This window comes from Saccostrea cucullata, unplaced genomic scaffold, assembly GCF_032062105.1.
Source record: "Saccostrea cucullata isolate Sc308-1 unplaced genomic scaffold, CSIRO_AGI_Scuc_v1 ctg6140, whole genome shotgun sequence".
Classification (NCBI taxonomy): domain Eukaryota; kingdom Metazoa; phylum Mollusca; class Bivalvia; order Ostreida; family Ostreidae; genus Saccostrea; species Saccostrea cuccullata.
This window is the reverse complement of record NW_026922675.1, coordinates 14,606-22,629: the sequence shown is the minus strand read 5'-3', so window position 1 is coordinate 22,629 and position 8,024 is coordinate 14,606. Positions and strand designations below refer to the sequence as shown.

Sequence of the window (8,024 nt, the reverse complement as noted above, 5' to 3'; positions counted from 1 at the left end):
TTTAATAAGCAAGAAAATTATTTTAAAGTCTTAAACTTTTTCTGATTTTAAGCAAATAGGGCATATTTATCTTAAATATTTAGAAAAAGAACATGAAAAGCGGGGGTATATAATGTAAATTTTTAGATATTACTAAAAAAGTGTCAATTTTACGTTAAAATTGGCTCAATTTTTTCCCGGATTTTCAGAATATATTTACTATATTTGTCACACATTGTTGGTAGAACACATAAGAAATAATTTAATAGATATTTCAGAACTAGCATATAACATATTTAACTGCAAAAAAAACCCAAACAGCTTTTTGTGCAACCAGGAAGGAAAAATAGGAATCCAAAATTAACAGTACTGTTATAGTTCAAAATGGAAAAACTGATCATTTTAGTCTAAAAAAACATTCCGCCACAAAATATAGTCCCTATCTTAATTCTATTTGAATGGAAATTAATCGCTGTTTTTTCATTGAATATAGTTAAATTTGCACTGTAGAATTCAGATTTAATGTTAGAACTTAAAAATGATGCGGAACTTTGTAAATAAAGGACCTGACCAAATTACGCTCAAAATTTCAGGATCGAACGTCCTTGAGTAAAATCTTAATTATTTTATCATTTATTCATTTCGCAGCAAGGAAGTTGAACTCTTTCTGTTAATGAGGTATAATCCTCCTCTTGTTGTGTTTCCAGAGATATAGTATTTTCCGGTAGAGGACAAGAATATATGCTCCAACTGTGTACCCTTGACCTTTTAAATACGAAACAGTCTAGATTACAGAGGCAATAACATGTAACATGTAGTTACAAGTCTTATACACTAAATGCTATTATAGATGTGTGTTTGAACTTTTATGTCATTAATATTGAAAAGTGACTCCTGTTGTATTGAAAATGATTCAATAAATAAATGAGCAATGACCAATGACCAGGGGATGATTACTCCTCCATGGTACCTGATGCAACCTAGGATGGTTCATGTTTGCTCGATCTCTTCCTGCTTTGTGTTATTAAAATCGATATGTGAGCTTGGATACCGTTCATTATGTCAATATTTTCTAGACAATTCATTTTTTTGTATGATTCTCACCTGACAAAAAAGATAGTTGTACCAATCAGGATGCAGATGAGTATTGCTTCCACTGATATTGCCAAGATCATGTAAAATACTGTGGGGAAGAAAGGAAGGCAGGTACAGTCAGGTAAATCTGAGATAAAAGTAAAATATTAAATCTATCAAGCCCTTTCCATAGATAACACATGTATTACTTTCATTAGTCTTTATAAGCATTGTACAATTCAATGCTTATTACAATATGATCATTTCAACAAAGACTATAAGTTTCAAAACATGAAATTTACATTCTTGCACTGTTTTTTAAGATAAAAAGAAATTGTAACATGAAAATTTTTAATCAGATCTGTAGTTATCTGTAACTTCTGATTATTGGAGTGCAGGGTGTCTGAAGAAAGTATCTTATTTACTTAGCAAAAGGACTTTAAAGGTGCATGGACACAGATTTGAAGTTAATATTTTTCTGTATAATATTACGACTTAAATATTTTAAAAGCATTTCATGCAAAAATATATCAAAAATCTTATTTCATCTAAAAGTTATTAAAACTTCAAATATTTAGACGGGTTTGATTGACACATTCATCCACTTTTATAGATTTTAATTTTATGAAATTAAATGAAAAATATTAAAACTATAATCCAGAAAAATTCAGAGTAGAAATGTTCGAAAGCAAAACAGTTTGTCAGTCCGTGCAGTAGTCATGAGCAGACCTTAACAATTGAACGCACCCGGTGAATCGTTAACATCAACAATAACAGAGCTCGTGCCCTGTTTACAAAAACTGTGTACGTTTCAAGGGTGTGATCCATTTGCTAAACTTTGTGCACAACACTTACATGTGTAGCGCGGAATGACGATACTTGTGAAGGAGTTTCGCTTCCTAACATTTCTACTCTGAATATAATTATTTTTCGGGATTAAAGTTTTAATATTTTTCATTGATACACAACAAAATTGCCGCTTTTCCTAGTAAGTATTAAGAATAAAAGTAAAATCTTTTAGAGTGCAAGGATGTGTCAATCAAACCTATCCAGTAATTTGAAGTTTCAATAACTTTAAGACGAAATAAATTTTTTTAATATATTTTTGTGTGAAATGTAATTAAAATATATAAGTTGTAATATTATACAGAAAATATCTTCAAATCTGTGTCTATATATGCACCTTAAATAATAGCTTTAAAGGTTAACTTATGGCAGAAATTAATAATTTTTTAAAACTCAATAAAAAAATTGTCTTTAACGTTTAATATATCAAATAATCACCTCTTTGATCCAAAAAATCTTCAAGAATGATAAAAATTTCTCGTTCTGTCTGTGTAAACCTTTAAATTTGTTGATTTTATCATGATACATGTCTTAACAATACAAAGTTTGTACAATAATGGATTTTTAGAAGGAAACCCCTATAATTCATTAAGGGTTTGAATATCTGTCGACACCTGAGAGCATTTGCAATGTATGGTCGCAATCTTAGGCGCCTCTCTTCTAGCTATAAACATTGTTCACGGTTGCTCAGTCGGTAGAGCGCTCGCTCCGTGGTTGGAAGGTCGTGAGTCCACTGAAACTCGCGATCGGACGCGACTGACCTAAGTCGATGAAAAATGGCCAGCACTGTTCCTTCTTCATGCACTTGGCACTTGAATTAAAGCTGCGAGTCCTTCGTATGAGACTTTAATACCGAGGTTCTGTGTCACGACAGGTGTTGCATGATAAAGATCCCTCACTGCTCATGTTCCTGAGTGCCGAGTAAAGGTCAAAATTTGAAGCCCTCCGCCGGTATACGGCGGCGTCTATTCATGAGGGAAAAATTTTCGAATGGTACGTAAATGGTGCGTAAAACAATAAACAATCAATCAATCAGTCAATCAATCTAAACACTCTATAAAGGTTTTCAAACAGCCCGAAGAACAGTTTTCCTTAAAAATAATGTGCGCATTCCATTGGTAATATCTTGGTTATATGGTAAAAGTTTTAAAGATGTTACGTGTACATGTATGACTGTCTTGCTCTGACTTTAAAACGATAGAGAACATTTTGCCCGAAAAAAAAACTTTCTTGGTTAAATCTAGATTTATACCGAGGATTATTCAAAATTTCTATTTAAAATCTTATTCCTTTCATTTTTTCCCTTCATGGTCAATAATGATAATGAATGCATAACTTACAGTACCGACCAGACCCAACCTGACACCCAAGCAGTCCCAAGCAGTCCCCGGGACTGCTTTGGGACCGCTCTGGGACTGCTGTTGTACTGCTCTGTGACACTGCTCTGGGACCGCTATGGGACTGCTCAGAAAGCAGACCCAGCCGTCCCAGCGGTCCCTGGCACTGCTTTCTGGGACTGCTTTGTTCACTCATGTGTGAAAGATTCTGAGTGACATGATAGCTCCGCCCCCTTGTGTATTCTGAATTTGCAGGCTCCAGTTGTTTTGTTTACTTGAGGCAATGAGGAGTTTAAAATATGAAAAAAAAAATATTTCTTACAATCTTTTAATAAGTAGAGATTATTATAGTTTATTAATATTTTCGGAGATTGTATCTTTACACAAAAGTAATTAAGAATATTTTTTTTGAAAAAAATAAAGTTTATTAAATAAGGAAGTCAAGAGAAGGTTTTTTATCCCCAAAAATGAACTACAGGTTTATGAGAAAAATATCTATATGTAGGCCTATTTTATTATTTAACGTAAAATAATGTACTCTAAATATGAATTGGCACTGTTTAAAAAAATGATTGCACTTAAATATAAGATTTTTTTAATTAAAAGGGCTACACATTTTACAAGCACAATGCTTTAAAAAAGAGTATTCTATACAATCCTCCAATAAAACATAACAATTTATCAAATGAACATGAAATAAAATTATGCTACCATTCTTCCGTAAAATAAACAATGAAAATAATTATTGGGGAATTTCTTAATGAATTAGTTTTTAATTTATAAACAAGTTATCAAAAAAGTACATGTACATCTATTTTAAAAATAAACAGTTGAAAATACCAGGAATTGTGATTTATTACCGGCCGCCAGGAGGCGGTCGGTTAGTTGATATGAAAGTTTTAAGTCGCCGTGCGTTTCTGCGGAGTTAGAACAATTTGAATAAAAAATATTTAATAACATGCATAGTATAAAATATTGAACAAAGATATTCTAAATGTTTAACAAAAAGCACAATAATCATAGAATAAAATTTTATAAATAATTGGGTAAATATTTCATCCAATCCTGATTGACAAACTCTGACAATACTGAAGTGCGGAGAAAATTAGCACGAAGTGCCTTATGTAGGCGTAGTCTAAAACAAAGACCACATTGTATATCAACAATTTTACTTTCTCTTTTTAAACAGCCTAGACAGGATTTGTTGTACTTATTTTTAAAATGCCGTGTATATTTATACATTTCCTATGGAACATTTTTCAAAAATTTTATGAAATATTGATTTCTTAAAAGCACAGAACCATTCGACAATTTTGTCCATGAGACTAGGGTAAAGCGCGTTTTTACAATGTGCCAAGCATTTTCTCGCCACATCAAAGAGACTGAAAGAAGAAATGTAGTGGTGGATCTACCGGTAGATGGATTTGGGGGGTTGTTAAAATCCTCTAACAGAGTCCCACATATTTCATAATTAAAGTAAAACTATAGCTAAGTTTAAACTTTAGTTTTGTACTTTTATGTAATAATTACTTAAACATCAAACTTCCACCAGAGTTCATTTGTAGGGACGCAGAGGTCTATGGGCAGTTTGCTTACACATATATATAATATTGTACATGTATTATGCATGAAGAAAATCGACAATGTCTCATGCAAGTATTTCATGGTACGAGGATATTTTAACAGATAAATATAAGAAATTTTAAAAACAGATCACGCAAATTTCAGTTTCGAATTACTTTATCAAAGGAAGAATTACTAGTAATTTGTTTGCGGCCGATTTTTGACGCTTGCGTCAATATGTTTCTTGTTTCTTTTTTGTTTTGCATGTGTTTACCTGGCCGATTAATGTGTATAAAACATGGTATTAACACCTGCGGTTTCAATCGCCTTTGGACCGTTCACGGTAGCTCAGTCGGTAGAGCGCTCGCTCCGTGATCGGGAGGTCGTGAGTTCGAATCTCGGCCGCGACTGACCTAAGTCGATAAAAAATGGGAAGCAACTGTTCCTTCGCCATGCACTCGGCAATTTGAATTGAATGTTCCGGGTCCATCGTATGAGACCTTAAAAACCGAGGCCCGGTGTCAGCGGCAGGCGTTGGCACGATAAAGATCCCTCACTGTTCAATGGCCCTGAGTGCCGAGTATAGGTCAAAATTTGAATCCCTTCACCGGCATACGGTGACGTCTCCATATTAGTGAAAAATTCTCGAGAGGGACGTTAAACAATATACAATCAATCACTCAATCAATCGCCTTTGGGCAGAAAATCAATCATGCTTGTTATTTGGGTACACGTGTCAGTGTTACATATCATTGAAAATGCTGGTCAACAGTGACCCTAATTTTAATCTATATTATCTATATAATTTTAAAAAAAAGATAAATGAAATGTGTATAAATTTCTTTAAAGATTAATTAATTTTGAAAATAATCTGTGGATTCCATTCTGGTGATTTACAGATTTACACTCGAATGTTTACAAATAAAACACTAAAAACTAAGTATTATAAAGCTAGAGAAGCCAACAAGAATTAAATTGACAACTCAGTAAAAAACACTCATGACTGAAAAATAATTCTTGGAAGAATTTTTCAACATCCCCAGTACTTAAGAAAATGCCTTTGAGTATCCCGATAGTATGGAAATTGGTCATGTTCTAGAAAATAATAAGATATATTTCAAGCTAATTCTGGTAGAAAATAATCAGTTCAAGTTTAATTTTCTGTATAAAAAATAAATATGGGAACCAGTATCAATCACAGAAAATACAGAAATTGAATTATGAATATACCAGATAAATGTGATTAAATATTCATGTTCAGTGTAATTCATATATGTAGGTGTGAAAGCCTTTTTCCTTCAATAAATATTATTTCAAATTGTTTCTATGCGTGTACTGTTCATAAATGACCTTCGCATGCATGTAAGGATTCCTGACATACTACTCAGAATCAAGTTAAACTGCCTTTTATAGTTCCGTTGTTTATTGGAAATCTCATTTCTGAGTTAGCGCCGCCTATTCAATTGATAAACCCCTCCTACTGGGACTGCTTTGTGGGACTGCTAGCGCTGGGACTGCCCTCTGGGACCGCTGTGGGACTGCTTTAGCAGTCCCAGAAAGCATTCCCCGCAACTGCTCTGGGACTGCTTTGTGTCAGGTTGGGTTTGGTCGGTACTGTATCTGTTAAGGAAAGAAACGTGAAATTCTAAAAGACGTAGTACACCACTCTCTTCATTTATTGTGAAATACATGTATACTGGTGTCTCAAGGTAACGCGGTACTTATTTCGTTGGCATAACAAGTGTAATTTAAATTTTTTACTTTAACTTTCTTCAAATGATATTTGTGATATTCATAAACCTAACTATGGCCCAAATTGTTAGTGTCAAATTATTTTCCAAGCTCGCATCGTTTAATTCCTTGTTTATTTTTTAAACAAGAAGCTTTATTTTCCAATCTCATTGTATCGCGGTATGGAAAACATGGAAGCTTTTAATTGAAATGGAGTTTATTTTTTAATTTCATGATGATATTCTACATGAAAAATTAAGAATTATACAACCTAGACATTCAAAACATGAACTATACGATGGATTTTACTTAGTTATAGATTTATTGGTCTAAATATAATAAAAAAATAAATATAATAATAATCTGTAAAATTATATTTTATTTGAATTTTTCTTTTCAAACGGATGTTTCATACTTTGTAATCATGACAAAAGTCAACATTCGGACGACAGACAGACAGCCCACCAACAAAAGAACATGGGCTCTATATGTATCCTAATTTGTGAAAGATACAAAGATACAATGGAACCCGCGACAAAATGAGAATCGAGTAAAAATGAAAATTGTGGAATACATGTATATGAAATAATTTATTATTATTGTCTCACTTGTTCCAAGGCAGCCATTTCGCTTATCACAGAAGTCACCACATGTGCATTTTTCCTCACAAAAGGTACCATAAAATCCCGATGGACATTCTTCTGAACAGTTTTCTCCAAATGACCCAGGTGGACATTCTAACAATAAAACATCGTCCTTATTTCCGATAAAAATTAGATTTTAAGATACATGTATATCACCTTATGTGACACTTTTTTTTTTATAAAATTAATATGAAAATTTGAAGTAAAGACATATCTTTGATGTATCTATCTATAAAAAGAATTCATTCTGAGATATATATCCAGACATAAAAATCTCTTATGCTTGTTATTTCTTTTATTTTCAAAGTTTTCTTGTAATTATTTCAAGTTAAACATTGCACTTAATTAATAACTATCTTTCAAGTACAGTGTATCAATTATGCCGACTCTTAAGCCAGGATTATTATATTTGTTTTGGGGAACATTGATCAAAGTTAATGAATTTTAATCTTTAACATGTTTCGGTAATATATATATATATATATATATATATATATATATATATATATATATATATATATATATATATATATATATATATATATATATATATATATATATATATATATATAATCATATGAAGCAGAATTTGTGCAAACTCTTATGCGTGAAAAAATATTAACACTTGTTATGGCCTTCAACTCGACATTCAGATATATGTACTGTCAATTAACAATGGTAAATTCCATTCCTATGTTGACACGATAAATATCCTAGTGAGCTTGAGATAAAAGACACAGAGTCGAACACATATGTTTCATACTTGGATATTTTACATGAAAAAGACATTAATAGTAATCTAAGAACCAAGCTCTATGATAAACGTGAGACTTTTCCTTTGCATCTATCT

At 32.1% G+C, this 8,024-nt stretch overlaps 1 long non-coding RNA gene across 1 annotated transcript; it reads right to left on the bottom strand.

Moving 5' to 3' along the window:
• Positions 1-584: 584 nt before the first annotated feature.
• On the bottom strand, positions 585-1,204 carry LOC134262189 (uncharacterized). The gene is made up of 2 exons (XR_009990969.1): positions 1,084-1,204; positions 585-744 (listed from the first exon to the last, which is right to left on the bottom strand). It is a non-coding gene; the product is annotated as an uncharacterized LOC134262189 (long non-coding RNA).
• Positions 1,205-8,024: the final 6,820 nt, after the last annotated feature.